We start from the raw sequence: 17,238 nt of genomic DNA on the forward strand, positions 1-17,238 counted from the left end.
ACTGTTCTGGTCTTTACTCTGGTCTTTTTCTAGGAAGAACCCCTTCTCACCTCTCTCTCAAACACTATGTCCCTTTCCTCAGCTCTGGAAGAGTTCTGGGCTAATAGCTACCAAATCTGCTACTGTTGCTATTACTGTTGCAGCTGCCTCCAACACCCACAAGATGGTGTTGCCAGAGTCACAGAACTCTCCTTACAATTTCTCAAGTTGTTTTCTTGGCCTGGAAAAACATCTTAGTACAACCTGTTATGGCTATTGCTGATATGCAATTCAATTTTATATTATTTTAAAGTTATTTGAAGAGAAATGTTGGGAGAGTTTGGCTGGGTTACTGTAACCTTTACTTCTCTCTTAACCCTACCTATTCATTAAATACCTTTTTTTTTTTTTTTTTTAAATAGGATCCAGAAAGATCCTGTTGCCCACATTTCAAGTAAGTATTTAGGAGCTATATTTTGGAATGACAAAAACTGACCAGAGTTATTGTATCACTCTAGTAAAGTAGACATCCCAAGACTAAGTCCTATGTGTCTGTCCAGCTCCAAGGAAGGTTATCTTAGGCTGTGAGAAAGAAAGAAATTCCTTTGATCACTCCTATTTTCTTTGCTCTCATTTTCATTTTTAAAAATGTATCTTCTTTTCCCTTGATAGTTCTTCCAGGATGAATAGTCCAAATGTTAAGAACTGGAAGGGACCTTAGCAATCATCAATCCCAATTGTAAAGGGTTTAAACTCTGAATAAGTGAACTGCAATCAGATGACCGAGCACTTAAGGCTAATTACCTATTGGACAATAACATATGCTTGGGAAAATGGCCCTTCTCACTATTCTGTGCTGGCTTGATCTTTTGGTGTATACAGATAATCATAGGAGGAATTAGGGAGTGGAGTGAGATGAGCCAGACTCATTTTGGAATGGGACCGAGGAAAAGGGAGGTTGGTGGAGAGCTTGTGGCAATTTTGTCTATTCCCTTCACTTCTCCCCCTAAAGACCAAGGACTTTTGCTTATCCTGACTCTGGTTAATTCTGAGGCCTCCAGGGAGCTAGCCCAGAACTTATATCCAATGATCATCTTTGAAGACTAAGAACACAAATTTCGATGTGTGAAGTGATTTGCCCATAGTCACACCTATAACATTAACAAATATTTATTAATTGAAGCATTATGATTTAAAAAAAAAAAATTGTCCTTGGCCTAATGGATAGATGAGGTCATTCTAATGGGAAAACATGAAGAAAACTCTTGATGCAGGTGAAAAAAAAATTATAAATACTAGCTTGAAGCTTAACATTAAAAAACTAGTTTCATCACTTCCTGGCAAATAAAATAAGAGAGAAAAGAAATGGGAGCAGTGTAAGGTTTTATATTCTTGGGCTCTGAGATTGCTGTAGATAGCAATTGCAGCCATAAAATTAAAAGACACTTGCATTTTGAAAAAAAGTTATGGCAAATCCAGACAGCATACAATAGACATCAACTTGCTGACAAAGGTCCAAATGGTCAAAGCTGTGGTTTTTCCAGTCACAATGTATGGCTGTAAAGAAAATTGAGTGCTACAGAATTGATGCTTCAAATTGTGGTGCAAGAGAAAACTTTTGATAATCTCTGAGTAGCTTGTGGCATATTCCTTTTAGATGGTGGATTATTGGCTTGATCATCCATCAGACAATCATATCATATATGACGTATAGACATAATATTAGCTATAGTCCCAAGAGATTTTTATCTCAAATAGCAAGTCTCATTAATTAAAGCTTCAGGTGAGTTTAGATCTAAAGAATCTCACATCCTAAATAAGTATTGACTATACATTGATAACATGAAAGAGATTAATCCTATAAAGTTCACAGCTATCCTCATACCTAAGTAGATGGGTTTTAAATTCAGCATTACACAAATCATTTTACTTTAAGATGCTCAATAATCAATCTATATCAAAACATGTTCAGACATTAACCATGTTCAAAGAGACAAAGACAAACTACTGTTATTAGAATCTCCCTAAACAATGGGAACAATTTAAAAATGTTTCAATACACCAATTAAAACTCATATAGAATATCCTAATTTCATATTAAAGAACCCTATCAGAATTAATGTTAATAATTTCTTCATCTTAAAAAATGTTAATTCAACTTCCTCCAATCAAGGAGAGTCCCTTTAAACTTTTTCTGGAAATATAAACACATCAATATTGTTAAAATTCCTCTAAGCACAAACATTCCCACCCCCCACCAAAACATTTCTAATTGCAAAGCCAATTTTAGAAGGTTATAAATTGTTTTTAACAGTCCATTCTTGAGGTTCCTCCACAGGTCCTGTAAGTCTGGTATTCTCAGCTTTCAGACTGCAGTCTCATTCATCTGTAATGACTGGTAAGATACTTTCCACTATGCTTCTTCCAGGACTCCTGGTACTGCAAACTCCAAAGGTATTTCCCATTTTTTCCCTCCCAAATAAAAGTAAACCAAACAACATCTCATATGGGGAAAGTACTAGATCATTTCTGGGAACAGTTCTAATTCTTTAACACAGCAATAGGCAAACATTTGGTCCAAAGCAATTTAGTGTACATCAATTTAGAAATCAGTTTCTCAAGAATCTGATTCATTCTTTCCATTTTCCCTGATGAGGGCAGATGCCTAGGTGTATGGAATTCCCACTCAATTTGCAATCCTTGCCCATTATTTCTTATAAAACCTTAAAAGTAAATTATGTTCTATTATCAGTACAATTTTACTTACAATTTTAGAATCAGAATTCCAATTTAAATACACAGCCCTAAAATTTAAGGTGATAGAAAATTGCCCTTTCAAGTCAGTCCACAGGGCTTTAAGAAACTGGCAGACTTTAGGACCCTGGAAGAAGAGGATCAGAGAAATCTGGACCCACGTGTCTGGCTATAGATCTGTGGCCCAGTGACTATCCCACTCTTCATGTCAGAAATGAGGAGGGGGCCATGTCAAAGATGTTGGGGCACTAGCACCAATTCTAGAAGAATTCAGGTCAAACAAGGACACCACCCTAGTCAGGATAGATTCTACAAACCTGAGAAGCTTGGAAAATTCCAGAGAGGGAAGGTTTCCCCCTCTGCAATTTTTTCTGTAAGCCTCAAGTTCTGGCCCTCAGAAGGCTTTTAATCATATAATTTAGGCCTCCTTAAATCAACTCAATTTAGCTAATACAGTGCCAAGTAACTTAAAAACTTAGTCTCAAAAACCACAGAACCTACTGAATGGGACTGATGGGATAAAATATTTCTCAGAATTGAGTCACATGATCCCTGTTCCCAGAGCTGAGACCCTGGGGGGGTTCACATGATTTTTGGAGGGATGAACTTTGAACCCTGGGAGACAGGAAGTTAGTAAAGTGGCAGGAAGCGACATGACCTGTGGGAGGCAGCCAACATTGGTGACCATTGATCAAAGATGGTTATGTCATTTTAATCTATCCAATGAGAAGGCTCAGGTCTTTTGCTTTTAAGTCCTAGGCAAGATGGAAGCTGGCCAGGTTCCAGGTGCACATGGTGAAGTTGGGATGGCTCCCAGGTGTGTCTGGGCCTTTCCCTGCAGGGATTAAATAAATGTTTTCTCTTTGTACATGAAAATGTCTCTGATAAGTTAATTTGGTAAAGGGGGTCTTGCAGAGTCCCACATAGTTTATGGGGGCTCATCCGGGATCTGGCTTCCCAGAGAGATGGCTGGGATCCTGATTCAAGGTAGGCGCCAGGTTGGGTTCTCCAACTGACCTTAAGATCACACTCTCAGCCTAGGAGAGACAAGACACTCAAACAGAAGGAACACAAGTCTTCAAAGATGATCCAAGTGAGAGAGAGCCAGGAAACTTATGCATGTGTGATCCTAGAGGCATTGTCTATTAATGTACCCTAGAACTATGCTGGTGGGCCCAGGGTCATCAAGACTTGGGTGATCCAAATTAAAGGGTGAGAGCCAAGAAACGAGTTCTGTTAATGGCACAAGATAGGGGTGCTCTCTATGGTTGGCTGGGAAGGTAGGCAACTCCTTCTGACCCTGGTCTGCCAAGCCATCCTGGGGGGGGAGGGTCAGATGTGCGTTTGTTGGAGACCAGGGGATGGAACTGGATGTTCTGAGAGGGGGCAGGCTAACTCAAATCTTCAGAGCAAAAGGGGAAAAAAAGTGCACTTGGGTATTTCTGTTATCTGTGGGAAAGTGAGGAGGGATAGTCTTTTCCATGTAATTTTTGTCTGTCTTGTTTGTTCTTTGTCATGAGAATGTCTTTGTCATGTTTGTTCTGTGAGCTAGAATTTGTTAGGGAAAAAAAAAAGAAAGAAAGAAAGAGAAAGGTCTGACTTTCCTGTAGGCTCCAACTCTGGCCAGAGTTGGAGCTTTAGGAAAAGTCCATTTGGGATTAATGGTTGGGGAATTTGGCAATTTGTCATTTCAAAATTACAAAGCAATTCAATTAAATTGGGGAGGATCATGCAGAGAGTGAAGATAGGTTTAATCACTTTAGTAAAATTCATTATTTGAGATAAGTAGTTTTATATTATTGGCAATTTAAAGCTGTACTTGACTGGATTTTAAGATAAAATATAGGTTATTAAAACAAAGTGCTGGTAGGTTACCTTAGGGGAGGTCATGTTTATATCTGCCTACTTAGATGGTATGTTGCTTTCTAGAAGTATTGGGTAATTTGTAAGCTATGACTTATGCCTTAAAATTCTGTCAGCTCTGATGGATGTATGTATAAGTTTTATGAAATTTGGTTCAAAGTTATTTCATTGCGAATCCTAATGTTTAAAGTTTAAGAAGAAAAAAAGTGATTTAAATACAAGGGAAAAGATTGATTTACAAAAAGAAATTAATAGTTTAAATGGAGCCTCTAGTCAAAAGGGTTATTGGTTTGAGAGTGTGTTTAAAATATGTCAGAGAAGGATTGAGCATGTAGGCATCACGAGGAGATAGAAATGGGACAAGGAAAGAGATAGCATAAGAGGAGGAAGAAAGAGAAGATGGCTTGTCAGAAGTAGGGGACAAGCCCGTAGACATTTGCCAGGGAAAAGAAGATTAATCTTCTGTCTTTAGCTGGCAGATTGGATCCTGGGGGACTTGCCACCATCATAAAAAGGTTAACTGTGATAAATGGGGGTTAGGAAGCATGGTGGAGGTGGGAGAAATGCCATGTGGAATGAGGGAAGGGTGGCCATGTGGAAAGGGCCTTGTCAGATGACAATCTAATCTCTCTCTCTTGACCCCCATTAAGTGGAGCCACTTTTTTTTTTTTTTTTAAACAAAGTGCAGCTCTTTGCAGGTTGAAACATTGTTTATCTGTTTAAAGGAATAGCCTACGTTTACATGGTCCTAATAAATGAATGTTTTATTTTAATTTTTCAAGTCTATAGCTGCTCTAGAGGTTTGTTGGAACCATAAGTTTTCTGAAAGCAATTTATTTCTACTGTATTTCTATCTGTCTTCAGCAAATTATTTGTATATTTAAGTGCATAATGGTCTCCTTGTTTAAGGAATATGATTAAAAGAAAACCTAGAGGGGAAAAAAAACTAGAGCAGAATTTTAATCTGATCTGATAATTTGATAGGGTTATTTCCAAAAGTTTAATTTTTTTTTAAGAATGAAGAGATTATTAATGTTAAATCTGAAACGTTCTTTATGGGGATATAGGATATTCTGGGTGAGTTTTAATTGATTATATTGTGTCATCTTAAAGTTGTACCATTATTTAAAGGGACTCTAAGAATAATAGTTTTTGCCTTTGTCCCTTTGAAAATGTTTCTGTTATAAACAACATGAAATTTAGAATTTTTCTATATATTGAGTATTTTAAAAGCAAAATGATCTGTATAATGTTGAACTTAGAAACATTTACTTAGATATGAAAGATAAGCTGTATAAGCTGTGAACTTTCTAGGATGAATCTCTTACTGTGATCCTTGAGAGCTAGATTCATCTGAAGCTTTGATTAATGATAATTACTGTAGGAGATAAAATCTTTGGGGAGTGCAGTTGATATTTATTTGGAGTTTTAAATTCAGATATGACTGGATAGATATTCAAACCAGTGCTCCACCATCTGAAAGGAATATGCCATAAGCTACTCAGAAGTTGTTACAGGTGGAAGTTAGTATCTGGGAACGAATTAGAAAGACAATCTTGGCTTCTGCTGAAGGTAGGATCCTTCTGACTCAATTTCCTGGTGATGTTCTTTTGAATGAGAACCCACCTAATTATTCCTGAGTCGACCTTAAGATAGAATTATTAAAAATTAGGACAGTTACCTGAAGTAAAACTGCTTTAAAGAAATCAAGTTCCTGATTTTGCCTCTAATAGCAAATGTCTGTAATCAGAGCAAGTGGTCAGTGGAAGATATAAAACACAATACAAGTATGTAGATATTTTAATTTGTAGCCCAGCTCTGGAGGAATTTCTGGTTGCTGCTATTACATCTTTTAACTCTTTTGCTTCCTGGGGCTAGAGTTTCTTTATCTAAAGGCCTACTTCACCCAAGTATTTGGGACCACTCCCACTTTCCCTTTTGTTCATTGAGGGAAAGCAGGCCATCTTATCATGCCCTGATTAGGCTGAGGTTTTTTTTAGGACCCTAAAAATTTAATTCTCTGCCTAGAATCTTTTACACTGTATGTTGATGAAAGGCAGGGATCTCCAGAACCCCAATCCTAGACCCCTTGCTTACTTATCAAAGATCTATAATGACTTCAAATACGTTTTTCATCTTTTGCATGATCATAGAGAGGCTATATGGAAAAAAAGAGTATTTTTGACAGCCAAACAATTCCCCATTGAGTATGCAGAGAAAACAATTATTGCCAGCTATCCATGGACTTAGAGGTGTTTCTGTTGTTTCTTAAATGAAGGAGAATTTACTCCAGGTGAAGGGAAGAAGGCTTTCAGATCAGCTGCCCATGTTGCTGATTGTTTGCCCCTGACCCACGGCAACTTTAATTCCCTGACTCCTGCATCCCCTCATATAGCTCCCAGGCAAATAAATTCTGAAAAGGGCCTGCACATGCGCCCCTTGCAGGGACTTCAAACTGCTTTTGGTTTTGTTAACACCTGTGTTAATCGGGTAAAAACCTTCCCTTGTAAGGCTCTAAAGGGTACATGTTCTACCCATTGCACCTACTCCTTTGAGGAAATAAAAGCCAGAATTTGGGAATCTTTGGTATCTCTCCTAGGAAAGCTATTGAATGAGAGGCATTTATGATAGCCTCGCCTACTCCCTCCTAGCCTTCTTCTGGGTGGGTTTCCTGGTTACAGTCCCTAGTAACCTCTATATTAACTCTACCTTTGTTTATTCTTTCTCTTTTACTCATATTTAGTTCTTGCATTTTAATCTACTTGTGAGAGTTGCTTCTTCCAGACTCTGACTCATGACCATTCCAAACACTTGGTCACTCTGAAATCCCCTGAGATCTGATTCTGACACTCACCACTGGACGCTGCTGCTGCCGCCGCCTACAAATCACTCATCTCCCCACTCAGTCCAGACCCCACTGGGCAGGACCAGCTCTACACCTTGTCAGCCTGAAGCAGCTCCAGAAGATGAGACCTTTGCCCTTTGTCCCAAATGAGGCTGGGTCCAAACTGCTTGAGGTGGGAATGATGGGACAATGAACCTGTGCCAGACCCCGATCTGCTCTGGGATGACTGGGTATCCAAGACAGACAGTGGGAGTTGGGGAAGTGGGGTCTGATTCCTACTCATTGTTTTAAGCAGCAATATCCTGTTACCTGCTTGCTTATGCACTTAATCATTGGAGTAGTTCAAGATGTAGCCAAGTTCAGGAGCAGCTAAAGTGCTTCCTGATGGCTTCCACTGATGTGCAGGTGTCGGTTCTAAATGGTAGAGGGTGAGTTACAGTTAGTATTGAAGAGCAACCAGACTGAAGGTACAGGTCATAGAGATACTCTAGTATCTAGATACCCTAGAAATATAAAGAGGAGGGACGAATGGGACTTAATTGGACTAAGTATTTCTCAGGACTGAGTCACATGATCCCTGAACCCAGAACTGGGATCCTGGGGGGGGGGGGGTCACATGATCTCTGGAGGGATGAACTTTGAACCCTGGGAGGCAGAAAGTTAATAAAATGGCAGTTAAAATGTCATAGGAAGTGTCATTACCTGTGGGAGATAGCCAACATTGGTGACCATTGGTCAAAGATGTTTGTATCCTTTTAGTCTATACAATGAGAAGACTCAGGTCTTTTACTTTTAGGTCTTGGGCAAGGTGGAAGCTGGCCAGGTTCCAGGAGCACATGACAGGAGTTGGGATGGCTCCCAGGTGTGTCTGGGCCTCTCCCTGAAGGGATTAAATAAATGCTTTCTCTTTACTTGAAGGTGTCTCTGATAGTTAATTTGGGAAAGGGGATCTTGTACCCAAGCCCATACACTGCTAAAATGTTTTCACAGTTCTATAACCTTAACTATTTCTGCAGAACCAAAGTGGCCAATTCTAGGCCCACAGAAATGTCAGTTTTTTTCTTTTGGTGTGGCAGTTAAAAACTTTTCCTATTTCAGAACTAGTCCTTTTCTCTAGCTAAAAGCTATTTGCTTAAGTCCAATTAACACTTTAAATCCCAAACAGCCAGATCTTTTTCCTTTGTAATTCAGCTGACTGAGAGAAACAGGAAAGACAGACAGACACAGACACAGACACACAGACAACTACTTTTCTAAATCAATTAAGCTCTCATTCTCTGCCCCACATTGGAGTGAAAGCCAAGAGGGAGTTCTGGAGCTGAAGCCTTAGGAGCCAGCTGGCTGGGTATTTAAGGCTCCTTTGGATTTACACCCAATCCTTGGGGAATGGACAGTTTCTCTGAGTGAGCTGGGCACAACCCAAACAAAACATCAGTATTCAATCCCTATACATTTTGGTGCTTCATCCCAATTCTTCCGAAAGAGCTCTCTTCCTAGCACCAGATAGCTTTAGGGCCAGCTTCTTTCCTTTCCTAAAGTTCACAGTATCTTATCCTCTTTTAAAGGAAGACTCTTTCAATCTTACCAAAAGAAAAATGGGAGAATCCTTATGGACTCGAACCTCCTAGGATTTTCCAATATCAAAGGGAAAGAGGAGTCTTTTGTAGACACTAAAGGCCTAAATTCTCCCAATCCCAATCCCAGTCACCCAGGTAGCTCGCCAGTTACTTGGTAGAGCAAAGTTCTCTTATCAATAGTCTCTTCCCACCCTCACCCCTTACCCCCTTACAAGTTCTTGCTTATCTGGGCCTGAGCACAGTACAACTTACCTTTCTGATTTCCAACTTTCCTTAGCTGGTTTATCTCTTAGACTGAATTAATCCTCTGGTTTTTGCTTCTTCCGGGTGTGACTCTTCAGGAGTTTATCCGATTGAGTGGAAGTTCCTGAGCCAAGTCCAAGGACCACTGGAGAACTCTCTGGAGGGTGCCTGCCCAAGGATTCATTACAGGAGACCCCTCACAAGCAGAAAATAGCCCAGATGAAATAGAACAGAAGTCTCCTCCCCTTCATTCCATGCTTTTGAACTTTTCTCCCATTGTTATGGAGAGAGTACAGACTTATACCCTAACCCAGAAATCTATCCCAGAAACAAAAGAATACAAGTCAACAATAAATTCTTAATTTTAATTTCTCTAGATTGCTATACAAACATATCCTCTGATAAGAGAATTCAAAGCCATCATCACCTTTAAAAGAAGTACTTAAATGCTAATTAAGAGATGGAGGGAAAGGGAGAGGAGGGGGAATGTTAATTCAAGAAAAGTTTCATATAAAGTCTCAAGTCATATTTAGGTCACATTCCCATGAGAGAGTCTTCACTCGGTTCATTCTACACAAACTTCAGATGTTTCCTAGCTCTGTGACTCTGGGCAAATCATTTAAATTCTTCTGCCTCAGTTTCCTCATCTGTAAAATGGGGATAATAGTATCTACTTCATATAGGTGTACAAATTTGTAAAGCCTCTTGCAAATTTTAAAGAACTATATTAATGCTAGCTATAATAAGTATTATTATAATTAATAAAACTCTTTAGGATCTGACTCTGGCCAATCTTTCTGGGTTAAGTTCATCTTTCTCTTGCATACATTCTACATTCCAATCAAACAGCGATCTTTCCTGAATTCAGCAGGTTGTGCTCCCTGCTTGGAATGCCTGCTCTCCCTACCATCCCCAACCACCTCAAATCCTATCTCCTACATTCCAGTCTTTCCTAACTCCACCCCTCTGTCATGATATTTTACATATATCTTTTATATAACTTAAATTTACTTATCTGTGGATAATATCCCTCTCCCCAAGAATGCATGCTCCTTGAGGACAGGAGCTATCTCACCTTTGTATTTGTCTACCCAAGATCTAGAAGACTGTTAATAGATACTTGTTGAATGATTGCAAGACTGTTTTAGTCTGACCCCTTCTCATTCTAGATGAAGAAACCAAGGCCCAAAGATAAAAATAACTTATCCAAGATGATAAAGCCAGAATTTGAACTGATTCTCACTCTTTCCTCTATATCTCTGAGGGCTCAGCAGAAGGTTGTGACTGAAGAAGAGCTAAGAGCTAAATTTACTAAAGTAGTTGGTCAGAGTGGCCAGAAATAATCTGTCTTCAATGCAGACCTTACAGGCAGAGGAGGTCCCAATTCTGAGTTCCCATGAGGCATAGGTCCCAAGTTTTACTGTTTTGCAGGGAAGCAGTGGGTGGGCATTTTTGCTGCCTAGTAGGTATGTACTCCAGGGGGAGGGAAATAATAGGTGGCAGAGCAGCAGGTGGTAGAGCTAGGAAGAAGCTCTGGGAATGCCCTGTGGTCATCTAAGTGCAGGTCAGTCATCCAACTCTGATATCTTACTTACATCTTTCACTACAATTAAGTCAGGAGCTCAAGATATAGGACAGAAAATTGTATTTGGAAACAGATGTCTTTCTGACTTCAGGTCCAACATTCCATGCTATAACATCTACTTACTTTCCTTTTTCTTCTATGCCCCCCAAAAACATTTTTAAGAATTCAATGGCATATACTCTGCAATTTAGTCAGGAAGAGATCCCTGGGATACTGAGTAGTTAAGTGGCCTGCCCAAAGTTATAATCTGAATCCATGTTTTCTTTAGTGCTCTACCATTCCTGATTGCTTCTCTAGAATATTTTATGGGCACCTTATATATCATGTTCAGATAAAACCCAAGAACAGAGTCTTGACACAAATTTTCTAGAATTTTTTTTTTTTTTTTTTTTTGGTGAGGGAAGCAATCAGGGTTAAGTGACATGCCTAGCAAGTGTTTGAGGCCACATTTGAACTAAGGTTCTCCTAACTCTAAGGCTGCTGCTCTATCTACTGCACCACCTAGCTACTCCTCTGGAAGATAATTTTGAACTCAACTGAGCTTTAAGAACCTGATTAGGTTTCACTATTGTAAAGATTTTCTGGGTGCTAGTGGATTATTTTGAGAGAATATAAAGGGGGATACCATTTAAAACCTTGAAATCTAAATACTACTGTCTCTTTATCCAATACTCATTTATTTGCAGTAGAGAAATATTTTTTAAATACCTTTGGGTTCGTTGGTATTGAAGTTTTGTAATTGCTGAGGGATCCTTGACCCTTTCCTTCCAGCTGTCCCCATAACAGAGCTCTTCCTACTCTCTATTAGCGTTCCATCAGTTCTCTGTCATATCCACTTAGAAGTGATTGACTCCATAGGTGCAGTCAGCTTGGCCCAATCTTCTTTTAGCCCTTATTGTGTTAACCATGGCAGAAGCAGTTTTTAGAAAAATATTTCAACATAAGACTGAATAAGCTTTTAATCAGAATAGCTTATTATTTAAAAAAAAGATTTATATGAATTGATGCTAAATGAAACAAGCAGAACCAGGAAAACATTGTATGTAGCAATAGCAAGACTGGCATGATGCTCAATTATGATACACGATCCTTTTCAGTGGTTCAGTGATCTAAGAGGCAATCCCAATAAACTTTGGGTGGAAACATCTGCATTCAGAGAGAACTGTGGAGACTAAATGTAAATCAAAACATGCTATATTAACTTTTTTTCTCCTAGTTTTTTCTTGTGGTTTTTCCCTTTTCTGATTTTTCTCTCCCAACATGATTAATATGAAATTATGTAAAAATTAATATACTGAATAATCAAAAAAGGTTGTTTTACATATAACTGGAAAATAAAAATAAGGAAAAGAAAAAAAATCAGAATAACTAAATTTATTATCTAAGAGGAATTCATTAAAATTTTACTGTTAGCTCCAGAGTAGCTTTTTAATCTTCAACATGGTGAAGTGGGAAGGGGGGTAATAAATTAGAATGAGAAAAGAACCTCTGATTCTGGACAAAAGAAAGGTTTAAATCTAATAATTACCTGTGTGACTATGAACAACCATTTCACTTCTCTGGATCTTAACTTTCTCATTTGTAAAATGAGATTCCTTTCTTTAGTAAATCTATGGTTCATATTTTTTAAAATTTTATTTTTAAAAACTCTGAATTAAAAAAATAGCATGCATATGTATATGTGTTCATATATATATACATATATTAGAATAGAAAAATTGCAGATAAAACTGTAAATCTCTATTACATATAGCTTGCTTTTCTGTTAAAATATATAAGTTCAACATGTAATTTTCAAACTTTCCTGTTTATTTATGATTCCGTCTGGCCTTTCTTTTAACCTCTCAGAATTTTTTAATGCCTTAAAAAAAAAATCCTTGTTTGAGAATGACAAAGAAAATTAGAGCTTCCTTACAGACAAGATACAGAGCAGGGATAAAGGGAACCGAGTTATGACAAAAATAAAATTAAATCTTAGCTAATCATAATTTGTTATACACTTTATGGATTAATTTATAATCATGAATACCATTTATGGTGACATTATCTCATTTGATACTCACCACACTCCCAGGAGGCAGGTATTCTCAGCATCCCTCCCTCTGTCCACACTCTGATCACCTCAATTTTTTTTGTGCTTTGTTGTGCCCTTTGTCATTCTAGTAATAGCTTTAGGAAATGTTAACCTAAGAAAACCTGGGGAGTTAGGTGTTGTGATTCCCATTTTACAGTTCTGATTGTACAGATTGTACATCAGAAATGCTTTAGTTAAGTAACTCCTTCTCCCTGCCTCCTACCCCCATCCCGGTCACCCAGCAAATCATTGGCAGAGACTGGACTTGAATCCTGGTCTTCTATCAAGATCCAATGCTCTTTCTATACTCTGCTGGCTTTCAGGCAGGTCTCCATCACAAATGAAAAATTCCAATACGCAACCTAAAGGTTTTCAAGTTTAAACTTCTTAAGAGGGCAGCAGAGGAAGTTGTAGGCCCATCTTTTAAGTAAAGACACCCGTTGCTTTCAACAGCTTTGTTGTTTTTTGAGTTCATAAATGTAACTCTTTGGAAAATATACTGGTGATATTATAGTGTACTATACAAAAAACCACTAGAGGGGAGTAAAACATCAAAGGAGAACATGTTACAACTTGGCTTTCAGGTCTAATGGATAAATTAAATTTATAACTGTTGACTAATATCTATTGTTTCCCATCCAATCCACAACAACATTGCTTTAAAATCCAAGGATGTGAGGAAAACCTTCTTTCCATATGTTTAGTGCAATGAGTCTCTAAGCCCAAAGCCAGGGAGAACCCATACTCTCAAGGTCTCTCCCTTAAATAGAGGTAAAGAACAATTCACTAAAACACTTAATAAATCCTATTTGTTTCTGATTTTCATGTAATTTACTATTGATTTATAGTGACAAAGATGAGACTATATTTTTGAAACTTAAGAGAAAGCAGAAGTTTCTTGATCCTAAATGGTCCAGAAAAGAGAGACCATAAGGTCTCTCAAGTTTGTACTTCCAAAGGAAGCTAGGTAGAGCTCAGAGGATAGTGTTGAGACTAGAATCAGGAATACTAGAGTTCAAATGTGGCTTCAGATGCTTGTGGGACTCAGCCAAGTAATTTCACCTTAATTTTCCTCAATAATAGCATCAACTTCCCCTTGTTGAATCTCAAATGAGGTAATATTTGCAAAGTGCTTAGCCCAGTGTTGGCTATATAAATGCTATTAATTCAGTCATTATACAGAGAGCAGAACACAATGTTTCATGAATATACTTTAAAGAATGCCAGACTTGGAAGGTAGGACAATAGGGTACAAACCCCTGGTTCCAAGACTTACTAGCTGTGTTGGCTTATGAGCAGGTCATTTCTTTCTGTGAAAGCCCATTTCCTCAGCTGAAAATGAGGATAATAATGGTTATACAGTCTATTTTAAAGGGTCAATTGTAGAATCATAGATTTAGAGTTGAGGGGATATCAAAAGTTAATCTGCTCTAACGTCTTCTGACCTTTACTGATGAATTCATTGAGAGCCAGATAGGTTAAGTATTTTGCCTAAAATCACACAGGTAATATAAGGCAGAAACAGGAATAGCACCCCAAGATCATCTAACCCTAATGCAGCACTTTACCCACTATGTCATGATGCTTTCTAATGATAGGAGAAAAACAATTTGTAAACCTTAAAGAACTCTACAAAAGTGAATTATTGCAAGGTAGTAGGGGAAGAGACCCCTTCCCATTAAGGAGACTAGATATTCTAACTGGTAGAAAGAATGTGAGATTTCACTTTAGAGTCATCTTGTAAAGTCATAGGGCTTCAATGTTGGACAAAAAACCTGGAGATTATCTCAACCATAATCTTTAAAGTACAGAGCAAAAAATTGAGGCCCAGAGATCATCTTGCCAAAAGTCACACAGATCCAGTAACACAACCCAGGTTTCTGAGTCCTAGACCAGACTAGCCTTGGTTGTACTTTACAGTGAATCATCTTGCCATCATCCCTTCCACCATCCCCTTCCCTCTCTTCAATATCTACCTTTTGCTCAGTACAGTAATATACTATACTTGTACAGTAATGAAATCAACTTTTGGAAAATATGTATCAGTTGACAACTCACTGTCTTGGTAACTCTTCAATCAAAACTCATTTCCTTGGCTACCAATAATCAAGGATCCTTGGTGATCCTGAACAAATCAAAAGCTGACTTTAAATTCATTTGTAATATGAAAGGATTAAACTAGATAATCAATTCTAAATCTATGGTGCTAACAATGAGGACAAAAGAGAATCAAGTATTTTGGGAGAGGGCAGAACAACTCCTTTTCATGTGAATGGTAAGAAATTTCAGAGAGGAGTCAGCCTATGAACTGAGCATTGAAAAAAGAAACAAATTTCAACAGAGGAAGGGGAAGTGAGAGTATTTTTAATGAAAAAATAATTAGTGATTTTTTGGGTCATATTTATTTTTAAACAAATCAGCAAATCCAAACACAACTATATTTGACAGTACACTTGAGATTTCACATTCATAGTTCCCCACACCTCAGCAAAAAAAAGAGAATAATAATTTTTTTCAACATCTTGCAGGGGCCAAATTTGGCCATTATCATTCCACAGCACAATTTAGTTTTGTTCTTTTCCATTTACACTGCTGTAGTGATCGCCTTTATTGTTTTCTTAGTTGCAGTTACTTTATCCTGCACATGTTCATATAATTCTTCTCATGATCCTCTGAATTCTGCACATTTATATTTTTAAGACATGGCAGTATTTCAAGAGGAATCTTTTAAAGCATGGAGGATGGTATAAGCATGGACACAGGAGAGGGGAGAAAAAGAATGAGGATCAGAGAGTAGTTCAGTTTGTTGACAATGTTGTAAACATTAAAAATAAAGTTGAAGTCAGACTGTAGAGGACATTGATTGCCAACATCAGGAATAAAAATCTCATTCAGCAAGTAATGGGGAACTACTGAAGATTATCTTACCAACTAGAATGATGTGATATGACCATGATAGTATATAAAGAAAATGATTCATTCAGCAAAATAGTCAGTTCTGAAGTTCTTTCATTTTCATCTCAGTAATACCTACCATATTTGGCTCCTTCTTCCTACTTCCATTGTAACAATCTAGATTTACAGGAGGGGGGAGGAGGGATATGTCAAAGATGACTTCAAAGTTACAAAGCCTGCATGATGGAATAGAAAAAGACAAATTAAAGAGAGAGTCTTAAGCTAAAAAAGAACGACTTCAGTTTTAGACATGCTAAATTTGAAGAACCCCAATAAGCAATTAGAATTTAAAGATGAGGGAGCAGCTAAGTGGTGCGGTAGATAGAGTACCAGCTCTGAAGTGAGGAGGACCCCAGTTCAAATCTGGCCTCAGACACTTAACACTTCCTAGCTGTGTGACCCTGGGCAAGTCACTTAATCCCAATTGCCTCAGCAAAAGAAATTAAAGATGAGATCTCTGAGTGTGAGTTGGGCACATATATATGCAGATACAAATATATGTATAAACATATAAACATATAAAAAATATATATATGTATAAACAAATATATGTATATATCACACAATTTATAAATAAGTAATAATAGAAGTCATTGGAATGGATGGAACTCCCTGAATGATAAATTGTAAAGCGAATACCCCTTGCCAAAGGAACAAGAAGAGCTTGCACAAAGTCCGAGATCAAAAATAGCAGGGCCAAGATCATGAAGTCAGGATGTTGCCTTTTTTCTTCCCAATTTCCCTTAGAAACAAAATTAAATCAAGTCTCAAAGAATTCTGAAGTGGAAAAAATCCATAAAAAGATGGAGTAAAATGATATTTCAACTCAAGATAACTTAGAAGGACTTCAGGAAAGTTCTGTAAATTTTAGTAATAGGGAGAGAGCAGCCCAGAACTGGCAGGTGTCATGCAAGCCAGGGGGAGGTTCTTGAGCCACAGTACAGATCAGCAACCAAGGCCTTGAAGTCTAGACTCAGCAGACCAACTGTGAGGCCTGTAGGCTCCAGCACAGCAAACAAACTGGCAGCTACAGAACCCAGGGCAGAAAAGCTTGGGCTACCACTAGCCCTAAAGGTCCCAATGTAAAAAGTCAGTGACCAAACCCCCTGGCTTCCAGTGAAAGTAGCTTGGGACGGTGCCCCTTAGTATCCCAGGAGCAGAGCTCAACCTAAAAAAAATGAACCAAAAATGAGAGAGAGAGAGAGAGAGAGAGAAAGAGAGAGAGAGAGAGAGAGAGAGAGAGAGAGAGAGAGAGAGAGAGAGAGAGAGAGAGAGAGAGAGAGAGAGGAGAGAGAGACAGAGAGAGACAGAGAGAGAGAGACAGAGAGAGACAGAGAGAGACAGAGAGAGAGAGTGCATTGAC

General features: G+C 38.2%; 1 long non-coding RNA gene across 1 annotated transcript; it reads right to left on the reverse strand.

Annotated features, from left to right (window-relative positions):
• Positions 1-8,199: 8,199 nt before the first annotated feature.
• Positions 8,200-16,259, reverse strand: LOC141553691 (uncharacterized). The gene is made up of 4 exons (XR_012485585.1): positions 15,955-16,259; positions 11,555-11,737; positions 9,271-9,429; positions 8,200-8,321 (listed from the first exon to the last, which is right to left on the reverse strand). It is a non-coding gene; the product is annotated as an uncharacterized LOC141553691 (long non-coding RNA).
• Between the last annotated feature and the right edge of the window lie 979 nt (positions 16,260-17,238).

This window comes from Sminthopsis crassicaudata, chromosome 2 (assembly GCF_048593235.1).
Source record: "Sminthopsis crassicaudata isolate SCR6 chromosome 2, ASM4859323v1, whole genome shotgun sequence".
In the NCBI taxonomy this organism is placed as follows: Eukaryota; Metazoa; Chordata; class Mammalia; order Dasyuromorphia; family Dasyuridae; genus Sminthopsis; species Sminthopsis crassicaudata.